At 46.5% G+C, this 20,374-nt stretch overlaps 1 long non-coding RNA gene across 9 annotated transcripts in view; it reads left to right on the top strand.

The window, feature by feature from the left end:
- The window catches only part of LOC135069678 (uncharacterized), a 100,645-nt gene extending 80,870 nt beyond the window's left edge, over positions 1-19,775 (top strand). For 4 of the 9 annotated variants that reach the window (XR_010255890.1, XR_010255866.1, XR_010255896.1 and 1 more), the window contains 6 exons: positions 13,446-13,544; positions 13,633-13,731; positions 13,965-13,984; positions 14,075-14,184; positions 17,669-18,426; positions 19,616-19,775. This is a non-coding gene — a long non-coding RNA (uncharacterized LOC135069678). Of the gene's footprint in view, positions 1-6,325; positions 6,378-6,436; positions 6,692-13,445; positions 13,545-13,632; positions 13,732-13,964; positions 13,985-14,074; positions 14,185-17,668; positions 18,427-19,615 lie in introns of those variants that run through there. The other 5 variants (XR_010255902.1, XR_010255872.1, XR_010255878.1 and 2 more) reach the window with 4 other exon arrangements.
- Positions 19,776-20,374: the final 599 nt, after the last annotated feature.

Raw genomic sequence — 20,374 nt, 5'->3', positions numbered from 1 at the left:
TGTGGGGATCTGACATCAGAGCATATTTTTCTATCACTGTTCCTCATCTAGTCCCTAAGTTCCTCATCTAGTAACTCATATACAGGACCACAACTAGTGGTATGCGAGCAGTATCATTGCCAAGAGAGCAGGGCCCTAGGGGTGGCACCATGGCTGCCCCATGGAACCTGCATCTCTCATACGTCCTAGAGGATGCTGGGGATGCTTCAAGAACCATGGGGGTATAGACGGAATCCGCAGGAGACATGAGCACACTAAGACTTTGAATGGGTGTGAACTGGCTCCTCCCTCTATGCCCCTCCTCCAGACTCCAGTTAGATTTTGTGCCCAGTGAGACTGGATGCCCACTGAGGAGCTCTCCAGAGTTTCTCAGAAAAAATAAGAATTTACTTACCGATAATTCTATTTCTCGTAGTCCGTAGTGGATGCTGGGGACTCCGTAAGGACCATGGGGAATAGCGGCTCCGCAGGAGACTGGGCACATCTAAAGAAAGCTTTAGGACTATCTGGTGTGCACTGGCTCCTCCCCCTATGACCCTCCTCCAAGCCTCAGTTAGGATACTGTGCCCGGACGAGCGTACACAATAAGGAAGGATTTTGAATCCCGGGTAAGACTCATACCAGCCACACCAATCACACTGTACAACTTGTGATCTGAACCCAGTTAACAGCATGATAACAGAGGAGCCTCTAGAAAAGATGGCTCACTACAGCAATAACCCGATTTTTTGGTAACAATAACTATGTACCAGTATTGCAGACAATCCGCACTTGGGATGGGCGCCCAGCATCCACTACGGACTACGAGAAATAGAATTATCGGTAAGTAAATTCTTATTTTCTCTAACGTCCTAAGTGGATGCTGGGGACTCCGTAAGGACCATGGGGATTATACCAAAGCTCCCAAACGGGCGGGAGAGTGCGGATGACTCTGCAGCACCAATTGAGAGAACTCCAGGTCCTCCTCAGCCAGGGTATCAATTTTGTAGAATTTTACAAACGTATTTGCTCCTGACCAAGTAGCTGCTCGGCAAAGTTGTAAAGCCGAGACCCCTCGGGCAGCCGCCCAAGATGAGCCCACCTTCCTTGTGGAGTGGGCATTTACAGATTTTTGGCTGTGGCAGGCCTGCCACAGAATGTGCAAGCTGAATTGTAGTACAAATCCAACGAGCAATAGTCTGCTTAGAAGCAGGAGCACCCAGCTTGTTGGGTGCATACAGGATAAACAGCGAGTCAGATTTTCTGACTCCAGCCGTCCTGGAAACATATATTTTCAGGGCCCTGACAACGTCTAGCAACTTGGAGTCCTCCAAGTCCCTAGTAGCCGCAGGCACCACAATAGGTTGGTTCAGGTGAAACGCTGAAACCACCTTAGGGAGAAACTGAGGACGAGTCCTCAATTCCGCCCTGTCCGAATGGAAAATCAGATAAGGGCTTTTACAGGATAAAGCCGCCAATTCTGACACGCGCCTGGCCCTGGCCAGGGCCAACAGCATGACCACTTTCCATGTGAGATATTTTAACTCCACAGATTTAAGTGGTTCAAACCAATGTGACTTTTGGAACCCAAAAAACTACATTGAGATCCCAAAGTGCCACTGGAGGCACAAAAGGAGGCTGTATATGCAGTACCCCTTTTACAAACGTCTGAACTTCAGGGACTGAAGCTAGTTCTTTTTGGAAGAAAATTGACAGGGCCGAAATTTGAACCTTAATGGACCCCAATTTCAGGCCCATAGACACTCCTGTTTGCAGGAAATGTAGGAATCGACCCAGTTGAATTTCCTCCGTCGGGCCTTACTGGCCTCGCACCACGCAACATATTTTCGCCAAATGCGGTGATAATGTTTTGCGGTTACATCCTTCCAGGCTTTGATCAGGATAGGGATGACTTCATCCGGAATGCCTTTTTTCCTTCAGGATCCGGCGTTTAACCGCCATGCCGTCAAACGCAGCCGCGGTAAGTCTTGGAACAGACAGGGTCCTTGTTGGAGCAGGTCCCTTCTTAGAGGTAGAGGCCACGGATCCTCCGTGAGCATCTCTTGAAGTTCCGGTTACCAAGTCCTTCTTGGCCAATCCGGAGCCACGAATATAGTGCTTACTCCTCTCCATCTTATCAATCTCAGTACCTTGGGTATGAGAGGCAGAGGAGGGAACACATACACTGACTGGTACACCCACGGTGTTACCAGAGCGTCTACAGCTATTGCCTGAGGGTCCCTTGACCTGGCGCAATACCTGTCGAGTTTTTCCCAACGGTTTATAATCATGTGGAAGACTTCTGGGTGAAGTCCCCACTCTCCCGGGTGGAGGTCGTGCTGAGGAAGTCTGCTTCCCAGTTGTCCACTCCCGGAATGAATACTGCTGACAGTGCTATCACATGATTTTCCGCCCAGCGAAGAATCCTTGCAGCTTCTGCCATTGCCCTCCTGCTTCTTGTGCCACCCTGTCTGTTTACGTGGGTGACTGCCGTGATGTTGTCCGACTGGATCAACACCGGCTGACCTTGAAGCAGAGGTTTTGCTAAGCTTAGAGCATTGTAAATGGCCCTTAGCTTCAGGATATTTATGTGAAGTGATGTCTCCAGGCTTGACCATAAGCCCTGGATATTCCTTCCCTGTGTGACTGCTTCCCAGCCTTGCAGGCTGGCATCCGTGGTCACCAGGACCCAGTCCTGAATGCCGAATCTGCGGCCCTCTAGAAGATGAGCACTCTGCAACCACCACAGGAGGGACACCCTTGTCCTTGGTGACAGGATTATCCGCTGATGCATCTGAAGATGCGACCCGGACCATTTGTCCAGCAGGTCCCACTGGAAAGTTCTTGCGTGGAATCTGCCGAATGGGATTGCTTCGTAGGAAGCCACCATTTTACCCAGAACCCTTGTGCATTGATGCACTGAGACTTGGCTCGGTTTTAGGAGGTTCCTGACTAGCTCGGATAACTCCCTGTCTTTCCCCTCCGGGAGAAACACCTTTTTCTGGACTGTGTCCAGGATCATCCCTAGGAACCGAAGACAAGTCGTCGGAACCAGCTGCGATTTTGGAATATTGAGAATCCAATCGTGCTGCCGCAACACTACCTGAGATAGTGCTACACCGACCTCCAACTGTTCCCTGGATCTTACCCTTATCAGGGAATCGTCCAAGTAAGGGATAACTAAAATTCCCTTCCTTCGAAGGAATATCATCATTTCGGCCATTACCTTGGTAAAGACCCGGGGTGCCGTGGACCATCCATACGGCAGCGTCTGAACTGATAGTGACAGTTCTGTACCATAAACCTGAGGTACCCTTGGTGAGAAGGGTAAATTTTGACATGAAGGTAAGCATCCTTGATGTCCCGAGACATCATGTAGTCCCCTTCTTCCAGGTTCGCAATCACTGCTCTGAGTGACTCAATCTTGAATTTGAACCTCTGTATGTAAGTGTTCAAAGATTTTAGATTTAGAATCGGTCTCACCGAGCCGTCCGGCTTCGGTACCACAACAGTGTGGAATAATACCCCGTTCCCTGTTGCAGGAGGGGTACCTTGATTATCACCTGCTGGGAATACAGCTTGTGAATGGCTTCCAAAACTGTCTCCCTGTCAGAAGGAGACATCGGTAAAGCCGACTTTAGGAAAACGGCGAGGGGGAGACGTCTCGAATTCTAATTTGTACCCCTGAGATATCACCTGAAGGATCCAGGGGTCTACTTGCGAGTGAGCCCACTGCGCGCTGAAATTCATTGAGACGGGCCCCCCACCGTGCCTGATTCTGCTTGTAAAGCCCCAGCGTCATACTGAGGGCTTGGCAGAGGCGGGAGAGGGTTTCTGTTCCTGGGAACTGGCTGATTTCTGCAGCCTTTTTCCTCTCCCTCTGTCACGGGGCAGAAATGAGGAACATTTTGCCCGCTTGTCCACGAAAAGACTGCGCCTGATAATACGGCGTCTTCTCATGTTGAGAGGCGACCTGGGGTACAAACGTGGATTTCCCAGCTGTTGCCGTGGCCACCAGGTCTGAAAGACCGACCCCAAATAACTCCTCCCCTTATTAAGGCAATACTTCCAAATGCCGTTTGGAATACGCATCACCTGACCACTGACGTGTCCATAACCCTCTACTGGTAGAAATGGACAACGCACTTAGACTTGATGCCAGTCGGCAAATATTCCGCTGTGCATCACGCATATATAGAAATGCATCTTTTAAATGCTCTATAGGCAAAAATATACTGTCCCTATCTAGGGTATCAATATTTTCAGTCAGGGAATCCGACCACGCCAACCCAGCACTGCACATCCAGGCTGAGGCGATTGCTGGTCGCAGTATAACACCAGTATGTGTGTAAATACATTTTAGGATACCCTCCTGCTTTCTATCAGCAGGATCCTTAAGGGCGGCCATCTCAGGAGAGGGTAGAGCCCTTACAAGCGTGTGAGCGCTTTATCCACCCTAGGGGGTGTTTTCCAACGCACCCTAACCTCTGGCGGGAAAGGATATAATGCCAATAACATTTTAGAAATTATCAGTTGTTATCGGGGGAAAACCACGCATCATCACACACCTCATTTAATTTCTCAGATTCAGGAAAACTACAGGTAGTTTTTCCTCACCGAATATAATACCCCTTTTTGGTGGTACTCGTATTATCAGAAATGTGTAAAACATTTTTCATTGCCTCAATCATGTAACGTGTGGCCCTACTGGAAGTCACATTTGTCTCTTCACCGTCGACACTGGAGTCAGTATCCGTGTCGGCGTCTATATCTGCCATCTGAGGTAACGGGCGCTTTAGAGCCCCTGACGGCCTATGAGACGTCTGGACAGGCACAAGCTGAGTAGCCGGCTGTCTCATGTCAACCACTGTCTTTTATACAGAGCTGACACTGTCACGTAATTCCTTCCAACAGTTCATCCACTCAGGTGTCGACCCCCTAGGGGGTGACATCACTATTACAGGCAATCTGCTCCGTCTCCACATCATTTTTCTCCTCATACATGTCGACACAAACGTACCGACATACAGCACACACACGGGGAATGCTCTGATAGAGTACAGGACCCCACTAGCCCTTTGGGGAGACAGAGGGAGAGTTTGCCAGCACACACCAAAGCGCTATATATATACAGGGATAACCTTATATAAGTGTTTTTCCCCTTATAGCTGCTGTATTGTTAATACTGCGCCTAATTAGTGCCCCCCTCTCTTTTTTAACCCTTTCTGTAGTGTAGTGACTGCAGGGGAGAGCCAGGGGAGCTTCCCTCCAACTGAGCTGTGAGGGAAAATGGCGCCAGTGTGCTGAAGAGATAGGCTCCGCCCCTTTTTCGCGGACTTTTCTCCTGCTTTTTTATGGATTCTGGCAGGGGTTAAAATTCATCCATATAGCCCTGGGGGCTATATGTGATGTATTTTCGCCAGCCAAGGTGTTTTTATTGCTGCTCAGGGCGCCCCCCCCTAGCGCCCTGCACCCTCAGTGACCGAAGTGTGAAGTGTGCTGAGGAGCAATGGCGCACAGCTGCAGTGCTGTGCGCTACCTTGGTGAAGACAGGATGTCTTCTGCCGCCGATTTTCCGGACCTCGATGCAGTGAGCCTGTTGCCAGCAGGTCTCACTGAAAATAAAAAACCTAAACTAAAACTTTCACTAAGAAGCTCAGGAGAGCCCCTAGTGTGCACCCTTCTCGTTCGGGCACAGAGATCTAACTGAGGCTTGGAGGAGGGTCATAGGGGGAGGAGCCAGTGCACACCAGATAGTCCTAAAGCTTTCTTTAGATGTGCCCAGTCTCCTGCGGAGCCGCTATTCCCCATGGTCCTTACGGAGTCCCCAGCATCCACTTAGGACGTTAGAGAAAAGACTTAAGTGTATTATTTTCAGGGAGACCTGCTGGCAACAGGCTCCCTTCATCGTGGGACTGAGGGGAGAGAAGCAGACCTACTTCTCTGAGTTCAAAGGCTCTGCTTCTTAGGCTACTGGATACCATTAGCTCCAGAGGGTTCGATCACTTGGTGCGCCTAGCTGCTTGTTCCCGGAGCCGCGCCGTCACCCCCCCCTCACAGAGCCAGAAGACAGAAGCCGGGTGAGTATAGGAAGATCAGAAGTCTTCAGTGATGGCAGAAGACACGTTTGAGGTACCGCGCTGCGTGCCATGCTCCCACATATGTATGGCACTGCAGGGCGCATAGGACCCTCAAATAGCACTGGCAGAAGTGAAAACAGTGCCTAGGCACTAGTTACGGGACCCCCGCCAGTATAAATATAAAATTTAAGCGGGACTGAAGCGTGCCATGAAGGGGGTGTGGCTTAGCCCTCACAGTTCTGACCAGCCCCATTTTCTCTTCACAGAAACTACAGAGACGCTGAGCCTGGCCTCCCACACTACTGTACAAGTAACAGGGTGCAAAACGGGGGGGGGGGGGGCACATGTGATTTGATGCTAATTATTTATATATAAAGCGCTAACAGGTCTGGGCAGTCTTTTTACTCGCTTCAGTACCGGGATAGGCGCTGGGTTGTGAGCTGGCAGAACTCCCTCTGTGTCGCTTACAGGCTTTGTTGTGGGTCTGTCTCCTATAGCCCCAATGTGGTTGTGGGTGTCGGTACGTGTGTGTCGACATGTCTGAGGCTGAGTGCTCTTCCCAGGAGGAGGCTGGAGTGGGGACAGAAAATACTGTGAGAGTGACCGTGTCGGCACCGCCGACGGATGATTGGGTAAATATGTTGAGTGTTGTTTTTTTAAATTCAATCAATTTTTATTGGATTTTAAAATGTTGCTTTAACAACTTATACAACAACTAAAAAACAATAAAGACAGACACAATAACCAGCATACAGACAGCTGCATATGAACAGAATAGAAAAACAAAAAATAAAAATGGGCATAGACGGATATAAATTCAGACAAAGCCATATATCTGCAGAGCACTGGTGACCTAGAGCAAAACATACCTAATATACCACTTCCAATTTTAAGCACATGCATAGCAGAAATAGCATAACAGTATTGCAATTCAACAGAACATGGCTGGCCACGGGCTATCCACCTCTGTAATTCCCCAAAAAGAAAAAAGAAATATACACCTGAGCCTTATTTGTCCTTGTAGTATCTAGAGCCCATCCACTTACCCCAAACCATAATTATTTTTTTTTTCTGCTTTCCTAGCCAAGAACACAAACTTTTCATGCGCAATGGTTTCATTGACCAAAGAGATCCATGCCTTAGGTACCGGGGCTTCCCCAGCCAACCACAACCTAGCTATGCAGACCTTCGCCAGAGCACATAAATTAATAACATACTGCCTGCTGGGTGGATCTAAAGCCTCTTCATCCATGGCCAGTAATGCACACGTTACAGGCGTGAGTATGGGGGAGGGAATACCCGTATCAATTATGACACGCATAACTTCTTTCCAGAACACCGAGATCGTAGGGCATGACCAGAGCAGATGCCAAAAGTCAGATCCCAGACTTCCACACTTAGGGCACCCCGAACTATGAGATCCCCCAATATGTGCCAGCCTTGCTGGGGTCATATACACCCTATGCAATACATATAATTGTATTTGTTGATATCTAACGGAGGAAGTGGAGAGCCGATGGGACCCCAAAACTTTCTTCCATACATCATCCGCCAGCAAACCTACAGCCGACTCCCACTTACCCCGAAGAGAAGCTAGAGGGTCAGTATTGTGCATCTGGAGTATACGACCATATATTCTAGAAACTAAGTGCCCAGAGTCCAGCGTCTGCAGCATTGATTTGACCGGGGAGTCAGCGAGGACCAGAGGACCATCTGGAAATTGGGCAGCCAAAGCATGTCGCATTTGAAGGAACCGAAAGAAAAACCCTAAGGGGATATTATGTTCTAGTTGAAGATGCTGAAATGATTTAAGCGTCCCATCACTATATAAGTGGCCCAATGAGCACACTCCCCATCCTTCCCACACCTCCCGGACTTGCAGCTGACACAACTCTGGCAGACCGTAAATATTGTCCAGTGGGGTATCCGGATCGACACCATGACCCTGCATCACAGAATGCACCAATTTCCAAATCAAAATGGATTGTTTTATAAATGGCAGTGTGGAAATTTTGACGCTGCCGCAGAGGAGTAGCTGTAGTGGGGAACCACCTGGATAATCATGAAGCAGCATAAGCGAATGCAAAGCCAAGGCATCAAGATCGTTCACCCATTCCCAGACCTGTGCTAGCTGCGCCGCATAGTAATAAAAACGGAAGTTGGTAAGAGCCAAACCCCCCGATTCCCTTGTCCTGGTCAGGGTATCCAATTTCAGACGTGCCCGCTTACTAGCCCATATCAGAGAGGAAAGCAAACCATCTATTTGTTTGAAAATCTTAATCGAGATATAAACCGGAGACTGCTGTAAAATATATAAAAGTTTAGGCTGGAAGACCATTTTTACCATGTTAACTCTCCCTGTAACCGTCAATGGTAGCCTCCCCCAGGTCTTCACTTTACCGCAAAGATATGTTATTTGAGGTGTAATATTAAGGGAGGAGAAATTCCGAGGATCGTTAGACACCCAAATGCCCAGATATTTGAAGGAGTCCACCCACCGCAATGGGAGAGGAATTAATGGGGAGGCAGGAATCTCACCCCGGAGTGGGATAATAGAGGATTTCTCCCAATTAATCAGGAGCCCAGAGTATCGCCCGAACTCGTTAATAATTTTCAAGATCATGGGCATAGACTCAGCATAGCGATCCACAAACAAGAGAATGTCATCAGCATATAAGGCCACCCTATCCTCCCGAACACCCACCTTAAAACCAGAGATCCCCACGTCTGCCCTCAAAAGGCATGCAAGGGGTTCAATAGCCATGGCAAACAGAGTAGGGGACAATGGGCAGCCCTGTCGTGTACCTCTAGATAAAGGAAAGGAATGAGAAACAAATCCATTTAGCGCCAGATATATTTAATGAAATTCGGGCCTATACCAAATCTACGCATGGTTTCCCACAAATAATCCCACTCCACAGAATCAAAAGCCTTAGCAGCATCTAACGAAACAATTATAGATGAGGAAGAGTCTTCTCTGGGAATTTGTAAGTTAGTAAACAAACGTCTAAGATTAATGGAAGTTGATTTATTGGGCATGAATCCCATCTGATCCGGGTGTATTATAAGAGAGATAACTGAGTTCAATCTACCCGCCAGTACCTTGGCCAAAATGTTAATATCAGTGGGCAAAAGGGATATAGGGCGATAGGACTCTACTTTCCTAGGATCCTTGTCAGGCTTAGGTAGAACCACAATCATTGCTTCTGCCATAGATGGGGGGAGAGACTCCTGTGCAAAAATTTGACTATACAACTCAAGTAAATGAGGGACGAAGATATCCAAGTGTTGCTTATATACCTCAGAGGGTATGCCATCTAAACCCGAAGACTTGCCACCAGGGGAGGCCTTAACAGCAGCCATAATTTCTTCAGGTGAGATGGGCGCCTCCAAAAGATTGTAAGCTTCACAGGACAAGATGGGGAAACGAACGGCATCTAAATATTCGTCCAATTGCAAGGAAGTACAATCTAATTTAGAACCATACAAACATCTATAATAAGACATAAATTCAGACGCAATCTGTGGAGTCTGCGTCAAAGAAACACCATCCGGGGCTATAATTTCCATCACAACATTAGTTGTCCTATCACCCCGTGCGAGGGAAGCCAGGTATGTCCCCGGCCTATCACAAGTAGCATAAAAGGTATGGGAAGAGAAAAGGAGTCTATGCTGAGTCTTTTCCATTAAGTAATCTTTCCATTCTCTTTGGTCCGACAGCCAGGTTAATTTAGAACTGTCTGAAAAATCCTGCAAATACTGTGATTCCGCAGCAACACTCTGGGCCTCCAACTCAGCCTCCCGACGCCTATAAGAGGACTTCAGATTAGACACCCGTTTAATCAAAGTCCCCCTCAGAAACGCCTTGAACGTGTCCCATAGGTTAGAAATAGCTTTTTCGGCAATGTTCATTTCAAAGAACTCCCGCCATGCGGCCACCAATTCAGAGCCATCCCCCATGTGTACCAGCCAAAAAGGGTTAAACTTCCATACGGCCTGGCCCCTAGAACAGTGGAAATCTAAGGTAGAGGTCAAGGGGGAGTGATCTGATATTCCCCTAGTCTCATATCTAATACCACTAACCCGGGGGAACCATGGCCCTCATTCCGAGTTGTTCACAGCAGTTCATCGCATCTCAAACGGCAAAAATACGCAAACTGAGCATGCGCAAAGGTAGAAATGCGCGTGTGCAAAGGGAGCGATACGACGCTTGTGCAAAATGACTAACTGAAATTCAGTTTGTACTACATCACCGAAAACAGGGAGTGACGGAGACGTGGCAGAGGCTCAGCTTCGCTATCTAACGAAATGGGCATGAAAGTGGGCGACTAGTGTGGGAGTATGCAACTGGCAGTAGGCGTGTTTTGAGCAGAAATGCGTAGCCGATGGTAAAAAGTACACAACAAATGTTTGCTATCTTGACGCAGCTGAGGAGTAAGTCTGCAGCTACTCAGCACTTGCGAAGTACTGTTACAAGTGTGTCTGCCCTATTTAGCAATTAATTGGCAAATTAATTCACCTGTTGAGCAATTACTTGCCAAACACTGCAGCATAACAAATTTACATTACCAGGTCTAAATCTGACACACTCACAAATAATGCACTGTCTTTTAATTATTTGTTAAAATACTTTGATGTTAACTGCATGTTTAAATTATTTTCTTAATACTTTTCAATTTAATCAAGTGTGAATAAACCAACTTATAAACTACATCAGCTAAATGTTTTCGACATAGACATCTTCCTTTGTACATACCAAATAACATGAGCGACATAATGCAGCCTACACTTAATGTTACTTACTAACACATTTTTATTTTTTTTGGACAATGTGACCATATCTAATACTATACCATGTTGCCCCTAGTAACCCAAGTTCAATTCCAAGTTTTTATTTTTTTATATGCTCAGTTAAGTGTTGTGCAAGGCATACATTTTTAACATTATAATATTCAATGTTTGTAAGAATATTCTGTTTGTTCCCTTGGTCCACAAATGTAAATATGCCATGTTAAAGTTTACAGTGCACAGTTTTCAAGAGTGCATAACCTTTAATAAAACACACAAACAAGTGTTTTCATTTTTTTTTTACTTCGATAAATAAAGTAAAGCTACAACACAACATGGCTACAAATGAGCATGACATACAAAGTTGGACATAGCAGCAAGCAGCTGCCAGTGGCAAATTTGACATAACAGAACCCAGTACTATGGTAACCCCATCTACTGGCAAAATATGAAGTATAATATTGACTAATAATATGTTGTGAACCCCCAGCCAGAGGATACTTTTAGGGGAACTGAGGTAGATTCTGGAACCAATACAGAAACCCTAACATACACAGCACGCTAGGAAGAGGAAGATGGCTCAAGTGTACAGGAAAATAACTCACAGGCTACAAATCCAAAAAGAACACAACCCCCTTTCACCTTGAGGGAGTTGTACATTCTGGCCACACAAGCCCAAAAAAAAAAACATAGAGGCAACATGTCAGACATGGGTGCTGGGCATCTGGAGAGACATCACTTTCTCTTCTTTTGCTCCGCCTGATGTTGTTCTTCACGGCTCGGTCTGCGAAGTGACCTTCGAGGACCCTGCCCAGTGGGATGTTCTTCCTGGGCAGAGGGAGGGGAGGGAGCAGATGTGGCTGGCTCCCTGCCACTGTGGGCAAGGCAGCCAGCGATGTCCTGGAGCCCTTGCAGAATCGAATTTGCAATTTGTTGGAACGAGGAGGCGAGTTGGTCTTGGTCCTGCCTGATCTCTGCCAGACCTTGGCAGAGTTGAGCTACACCTTGCTCCACACTGGTTCTGTACTCAGTGAGCCAGACAGGTATCTGGCTTACCTCCCGGATCATCCTGTCTTGAAAATCATTCAGGCTCTCGCCATACCTGGCACTTTGAGACAGGATGTCTGGGATAGCAGAGGGTTGGGTGGGGGGGCCAGTTGGAATCTGGACCAATGGAATCTGTGGACCCACACTGGCAGAGACACTAGGTCCCCCCACCTCAGCCTCAGCCACATAACCCTCCTCTGACACTACCTGCTCACCCACCTGTGCTGTGTTATGTTCAAAGCAAATAGAATGAGTGAAAAAAAGGAAGAAAAAATCAAAATTAGACTTTTGTAACCACTAAATCGGAATTATAGGAATATGTGTGTAAATTTACCTGGCAAGTCATGTAGATGAACTATTTCAGCAGGTCCATGTCCATATGAGACACCCCACCCGCCTCCTCGTAGCTCACACAGTCCTTCGCCAGCTCCTCAAGATCTGTGTATTCCACAGTGGCAGCTGGACCTCCCCCTGTTGCCCTCGAGGCATTCCACTAATGGTGTGTCAATATACACTTACCGTCTTCTAACTTCCTGTGAGGTGCGGACAATTGAGCCGACTTCATTTACAGAATCAGTAATGTCCCTCCAGATGCGATTTTTGGTTGCAGCACCCATGTTTTTGCTGCCTCTATGATTTTTTTCCATGGCCTGTGTGACCAAAACTCGTAACTCCCTATTAGTGAAGGCGGGCTGTCTTCTACGTTTTTTGGATGTAGCCTGTGAGCTATCATCCTGTACCTCCTCACCATCTTCCTCTTTACTAGCTGGTTGTGTTCTTAGGGTTTGTGATGGTAGTCCCGAATCGCCCTCAGTTTCCCCAGTATCTGGGTCTGGCAGGGGATTCACACCTAACTCCTGTGTATCAGAAGATGGGGTTTCAACAGTACTGGGTCCTGCTCTTTCATCATCTCCACTGGCAGCTTGCAGCATCTGTCTCCACAGCGCTAGTCGCCTAGATGTCAATGCGGACATCTGCTGCACCATGTCCAACTCTGCAGCCATCTGCTCACGTGTAGCCATGTTGCTGGTGGCATGTGTGTTTGCACAGCTGTCTTGCGATTTATAGCTGCGTATGATTTCCAGTGCGGTAATTCGCACAGGTGCCAATTATGCAAATTGGTCCAGTAATTGCTGTACTGGCTATTTAAACGCCTTGCATGCAGCCTGTGTGTGTGGATGTATGGTGAGAATTACTACAGAAGCAAACCTAGCACATTTCTGAGTGAGTTTTTAATGCAGTATATTGCATAAAAATGTGTGTTTGTTAGCTTGCTTTTTTCTTACTGTTGTGTTGCGGTTGGCGTGTTTTACACAACTTTTATATTGTTTGGAAATTAGTATATTACAAAACACTATGTATGGGTGTGCAATGCTCCTTTGTAGTGGGTTAAAATTTGTTTATTTTGTATGGTGTTTTATGTTTAATTTATTATCTGTGTTTACATGTAGTATATAATAGTTATGTAACATGTAATTTTCAGTGTGCCCGTTCTAGGGGTGACAGTGTGTGTGTGTTGCTATTCTCATTGGCCTTTGCTCTCTCTTGTAGGTCGCTCTATTGTTTGTTTCCAGACTAATTTCTTTGTAGCCGAAGTAGGCCTGTTTATTTTCTTTTTTGGACCCAAGTGTCTCTTCATTTTCTGAGAAGGTAAGTGGCCTGTCCCTGGGTGGCATGGTGTTGGAGGGGTGACAGTGTGTGTGTTGCTATTCTCATTGGCCTTTGCTCTCTCTTATAGGTCGCTCTATTGTTTGTTTCCAGACTAATTTCTTTGTAGCCGAAGTAGGCCTGTTTTTTTTCTTTTTTGGACCCAAGTGTCTCTTCATTTTCTGAGCAGGTAAGTGGCCTATTATCTTACTCCTTTTGTTTTATATTTTTATGCATTTATTTTTTTCTTTTTCCTTCTTAGTATTCCATACTTAGTAGGTAATTCATATCTTGTTGCACTAATTATATGGGTATGTTTGTTGTTTTTTTATAATTTTTAGGTGTGATGGTAAAGTATGTTGTAGCTACGTAGCTAACTGTGGCTTAATGTTTTTTTTTTTGTTCCGTATTTTCATCATGAAGATATGGAGTACGCTCCTGCAGTAAGTGTTTGAACACCCAAACACATTTTTTTTTTCAATGTGTGTTGTTAATTGATTGTGTGTTTTAATGATTCTTACCTTCATTTGAAGTTGGTGATGTCCATATATGTGGCTGCTGAAGCCCTCCCACCCCAACCTGCGGAAGCACTCCCACCCCAACCTGCACAAGCCCTCCAACCCCAACCGGCTCATCCTCCAAGGTAACGGAGTCGTGCAAGGCCACCAATTTTCTGTACCCGTGTCACCCTTTTTGGGATGCCTGATGATGTGGTATTGCGCAGATACAGGCTGCCAGCTCATCTAATCCTAGACACTCTCTCCATAATAGAGAGTGATCTGGAACAATCCATTAGGTATCCTACAACAATACCAGCATTGACATAATTCCTTGCTGTGTTACATTTTTTGGCCACTGGCTCATACCAACATGTAGTTGGGGACCTGGTTGGCATGTCACAGGGCCAGTTCAGTAAGGTCCTGCGGCGTGTCAGCCAAGCTTTCATACGCCGAGTGAAACAATTTATAACAATGCCTTTGGACGCTGGTGCCCTGGCTGTGGTGAAGCAGCAATTTCAGGAAGGTGGTAGTCGCTTCCCACACGTTATTGGGGTTGTGAATGGGACACATGTTGCCATTGTTGCGCCAAGCAGGGCCGTTTCTAGCCAATTTGGCTCCCAGTGCGAGATTTAAAAATGCGCCCCCCCCCCCCCGCCCCCCTATTCGCATAAAAAAAAATGCCCCCCCCCCATAGATATAAAGAGTGAAAGCATGCGCGCGCCTTCGGCGCGCACGCTCCCGGCAAGGGGGCGTGGCCTCATTAAAATGGGCGTGACCTCATCTGATCTCATCATCACGGCCACAGGATAAAAAAAGGCATCATTTTACATATTACAGCAGGCACGCGACCCCATTTTACACAGCACGGCAGGCAAGTGTCCCCATTTTACACATTGCGGCAGGCACGTGCCCCCATTTTACACATTGTGGCAGGAAAGTGTCCCCATTTTACACATAGCGCAGGCACGTGCCCCCATTTTACACATTGCGGCAGGAAAGTGTCCCCATTTTACACATTGCGGCAGGCACGTGCCCCCATTTTACACATTGCGGCAGGAAAGTGTCCCCATTTTACACATTGCGGCAGGCACGTGCCCCCATTTTACACATTGCGGCAGGAAAGTGTCCCCATTTTACACATTGCGGCAGGCACGTGCCCCCATTTTACACAGTACAACAGGCAAGTGTCCCCATTTTACACATTGCGGCAGCATGTGCCCCCATTTTACACATTGCGGCAGGCGCGTGCCCCCATTTTACACATTGCGGCAGGCACGTGCCCCCATTTTACACATTGCGGCAGGCACATGCCCCCATTTTACACATTGCGGCAGGAAAGTGTCCCCATTTTACACATTGCGGCAGCCATGTGCCCCCATTTTACACATTACAGGAGACTGCGTCCCCATTTTACACATTCCGGCAGGCAAGTGTCCCCATTTTACACATTCCGGCAGGCAAGTGTCCCCATTTTACACATTCCGGCAGACAGGTGTCCCTATTTTACACATTAAGGCAGGCAAGAGTCCCCATTTAACACATTCCGGCAGACTGCATCCCCATTTAACACATTTCGGCAGACAGGTGTCCCCATTTTACACAGTACGGCAGGTGGGGGGGGGAGGGGGAGGGAGAGAGAGAGGGAGAGGGGCTGACTTACATTTCAAGTGGTTTTTCCCGCTCTTCAGATATCTAAACATTGTCATGATTAGTTCATTTTGCTTTCATCCTACAAACCTACAATGCTATTAATTTTGATGCAGGATTTTTGAATACAAAATGTTGATAATAAGTGTGTGTGTGTCCGCGGGTGCGAATCTCCGCTGATGCGAACTAAGTATATACACACTGTCCTGCACATTAATGTACACATATCAATAAAGTTTAATACAGATGACACCATAAGAATACAACCAATCAAATGCCACCACACACTATAAATATATGCCCATGTATGGAAAACACCATTGGCACCATGCGCGCAGCTGCAGTCACACACCGGGAGCTGCGCGTGCTGATTGCAGTAATGGACCGCCGCGTAGGCCGCGCAGGGCCCTTTATCCCCAATAGGGTTAAGCGCGAGGCCTACGCGGAGGTCTGCCGCATACTGCGGACCCGGACACGGCGCAGCATCATTCAATTAGAGCGGCGGTGGAGTGACCTCCGCCGTCGCACGCCGGAGCTGTTGGCGGAGCTGTGCCAACAAATACGCACCCGCCGCCGATGCAGTAAGTTAAACGCATTACAATGTGTAAACATGTTTATCACACTGAGATTAGTAGCAGAAACATTAAATGTAAAGACTGCACATTTTCACTAAGAAGTGCTATAGTGAGATAATTAGCAGACTGTGTAATCAGAGCCGGCCCTAACCAATATGATGCCCTAGGCAAGATTTTGGCTGGTGCCCCCTAGCACCACCGCTGGTTCCGCCTCTGACCTTGCACCTCTTTCCCAGCACCATCACCCCTCACCCATAACATTCCTTATTTTGGTGTTTGTACCCCCTATATTTTAAATAGGAACAGTTAGCTTATTTGGCGCACAGCCCAAAAAGGGGTGTGTTTTCGCTGGCAAGGGGCAGGGCCATACAATAGTAACCTCAATTCCAATTACGCCACACAGTACTGCAACTTTATTCACATTTTATCATGTGATAGTGTCCATAATTCACATTACATCCCACAGTAGTATTAACATTATTAATGCCCTTATACACATAATGTCCCTTACACATATGCTGCACATTATTAATGCCCTTATACACATAATGACACACACAGTGCCCCCTACACATTTGCTGCACATTATTAGTGCCCCTATACACATAATGACACACATACAGTAGTACCCTGTTACACATATGCCACATATTATTAATGCCCTAATACACATAATGACACACATAGTGCCCCTTACACATATGCCGCACATTATTAATGCCCTTATACACATGACACACATAGTGCCCCTTACACATATTCCAAACACTACTGCACAACCAACCCACTCACATGCACACAGCACTCACACTGCCACTAACACTGTGACCTCTGCCTCTGCTTGGATACAGATGTGTCCTCACAAATCTTGCCTCAATGCTAACATACGGCACTTTTTTTTATGAAAATGCATCTTATTTGCATTGCTATGTGGCTAGGATGCACAAGCAGCTTCTGCTGATTAAACTGATATGCAGCATGCCTATATACTGTGTGAGACTGTGGCTGTATCTGCATATGAAATGCTACACACAGAATATAGGCATGCCGCATATCATTTTAATCAGCAGAAGCTGCTGATGCCCCTAGGCATATCAAATGCCCTAGGCAATTGCCTAGTTTGCCTATGCCTATGGCCGGCTCTGTGTGTAATTACACTATTGTAGCACAAACATAACACACTTAACAAGTTTCCAGATTGTGTGTGGTTAGGGCTTGCAGTACTGACTGTGTAGCAAAGTGCTTGTGAAAAAGTGAATGTTGTACTGAGTCTCTACACAGGCTGTAGGCTGAACACATTAATAACTTGCTCTGTGTATTTAAAATGGGACAGAACAATGTAATTTGGAAATGCTGATGGGAATTTATTTGATAAAAATCCTAATTTTAACATATGTCATTCTAGGGCAAGCACAATGGCAAGCAGCTGCTGGAAGGCAACATCATTCCCCACCAGCCCAATCTCCTTCCCCACCTCAAGTCCCTGAACCCCAACAAAATATTTCCCCTTCCTCATCCCCAACCTCCCCCTCTCCAAACCCCCCCCCTCTCTTTCCCAAACCCCCTTGCCGCCCCCCTCCCCCTCTCTGACACAATCCCCTTCTTTGCCCCCCTCCCCTTCTGTGGCACCCACCCCCTCTCCGCCCCCTCCCCCTCTGTGACACAAACCCCCTCTCCACCCCCCTCCCCCTCTGTGACAATCCCCCTCGTTGACCCCCTCCCTCTCTGTGGTCCAACCCACCTCAGCCCCCCTCCCCTTCTGTGGTCCAACCCACATATCTGCCCCCCTCCCCCTCTGTGGACCAACCCACCTCTCTTCCCCCCTCCCCCTCTGTGGTCCAACCCACCTCCCTGCCCCCTCCCACTCTGTGGCCCAACCCACCTCTCTGCCCCCCTCCCCCTATGTGGCCCAACCCACCTCTCTGCCCCTCTTCCCCTCTGTGGTCCAACCCACCTCTCAGCCCCCCTCCCCCTCTGTGGCCTAACCCACCTCTCTGCCACCTTCCCCCTCTGAATCAGACCCACCCTCTGTAACCAGCTCCCCCTTCCATCCTTCTTCCCCCATCCAGCCTCCTTCCGCCATCCAGCCTCCTTCCCCACCTACTGAATGGGCAGCAGAGGCCCCGGAGGAACTTCAGGGAGATGCGCATGTGCCAGAGGAGAGTAAGTTGACACACATTTACATTTAATTTGTTACCTACTTTAAGTTCACATTCAAATAAATGCAGTGTTGTACTGGGGCCAATCTTGGACCAAGGTAAAATGTTTGTCTTCTTCATCATGGTATGGATGTTGCATTTACATTTGTGTGAGGATCATTAGATGTACAGCGTCTACGTCTGCAATGTTTAGGCTGCCCACTCTAGGTCGACACTCATTAGGTCGACAGGGTTGCCTGGAAAACAGGGTTTATATGTGCTAGATTATCAGCAAAACAGTTAGACCTGAGTGGAGTTTGGTATGTTGGACTTTTAAACTTGTGCCTGGGTATCCCAATATTTGCACAGTCAACTCGCATGCTTCACTTTGTTAGGCAGGCTTAGGACACAGTGATTTGCTTCACTACCGCTTACATCGTAAGCATTCCCAATTGCAATTGGAGTACATGTGCCGCATGAATGGAAAATACACTTACACATTTGTCATGTATCCATACATAACATGTTGATCTTGTGACATTTAGAATTCGCACATGTCGACCTACAGAGGCTGACGTCCAGCCAAAGCTAAATAGAAAATGACTGCCTATTGAGTGTGTTGCAAAAACAAACCAAAAATATACAGTGTCACATGTAAGGGGTGTGGATCGACAATGTTTAGGCCCAGCAAAATGCAACAGGCAAGAACACAGTCTGGAACTGGATCCTTAGGCTGCTCATGCATGAAATTTGGCCCACTGGTGCTTTCCCCTGTATCCCTGTGTGACAGTTCAAGTCTGGGGACATGTGTTGTTAAAGTTACACTTAAAAATGTTAACAAACAAACAAACAAACAAACAAACCTGTTTGACCTTATGTAGTAAGGCAGGCTTTCAGGGAGTGTGGGCATGCTAGGATATATTGTCCTTCTGAAGATGTTGATATGCAGTGCGATGATGCAGGGCCAACCCCAAAAAAGACAAGTCTCCTTCACTCCAGATCTGAAGGAATCCCAGCATGGTGTGGTACACTTTTAACATTTTATTTTTCAGAAAAAAACATTGCTGACCATGCTTGTGTGTTGGTATGCTACTGTTTTATCATTCAAACATCCATGATGTAGTCACTTTGCCATTAAAGTGTGTTTTGTGCCTTGCTTGTGTAATAGGTAATGTGAGTTAGTTAGTAATGTTTTTTTTGCCTCTTCATTTCAGATGTTGCAGTTGGAGATCCCACCAGTTTACCATGGATTGTGGCCAGCCTCAAAACCAATCTGAGGGCCGTGCTGGCTGATCTTGAAAAATTAGAAACCTTTTTCTAAAAAAAAAAAAAAATACGAAAAATTGCAAATACATTTTTTTTTGTTCAAGTTAAGCGGGTGTTGTGTTTATTAATGCTATAAAGTAACAGCAGATTGGTGTGCAGAAATTGGTGACGTAAAACAGTTCACACATCTTACTTAAGAATAGTTTTTTTAATTACACAAAAAAAATTTTTATGACAGTTAGGAGCTTATTGTTTAGAAAAACATGTAAACACATTTATTCACACACTATACCTCTACACAAAAAGAAGCAAATTAGCATTAGACCAGGCACATTTACATCTATTTCTTTTTAATAAAAAAAAAAATGTTGATGGGCAATTATGCCTACAAAGTGTTCTGCAGGTATTCTTTGAAGACTTAATTGGTCATGACCATTATCATTCATTACACTAATTGGAATCGTAATTGAGGAAGGCTTGTTGAGTTTGAACTGAAAGGTGTAATTTAACTTAAAAAAAACTCATTGCTGTGCGTTTATTTGCAAAAGCGTGTGCAATTTTAAGAAGAATGTGTAAATCTATGAGAAGTTTGGATTTTTACGATGAGGTTTGTGGTAATGCGATGGGATCGCATTACTGTGATGTCATTTGGCATACGCCTACTTTGTGTAATACTGCGTCCGAAATAGCAAAAATACGTTGGGGGC

Source organism: Pseudophryne corroboree, chromosome 1, assembly GCF_028390025.1.
Source record: "Pseudophryne corroboree isolate aPseCor3 chromosome 1, aPseCor3.hap2, whole genome shotgun sequence".
Lineage (NCBI taxonomy): Eukaryota > Metazoa > Chordata > Amphibia > Anura > Myobatrachidae > Pseudophryne > Pseudophryne corroboree.
This window is presented reverse-complemented; position numbering and strand designations above follow the sequence as displayed.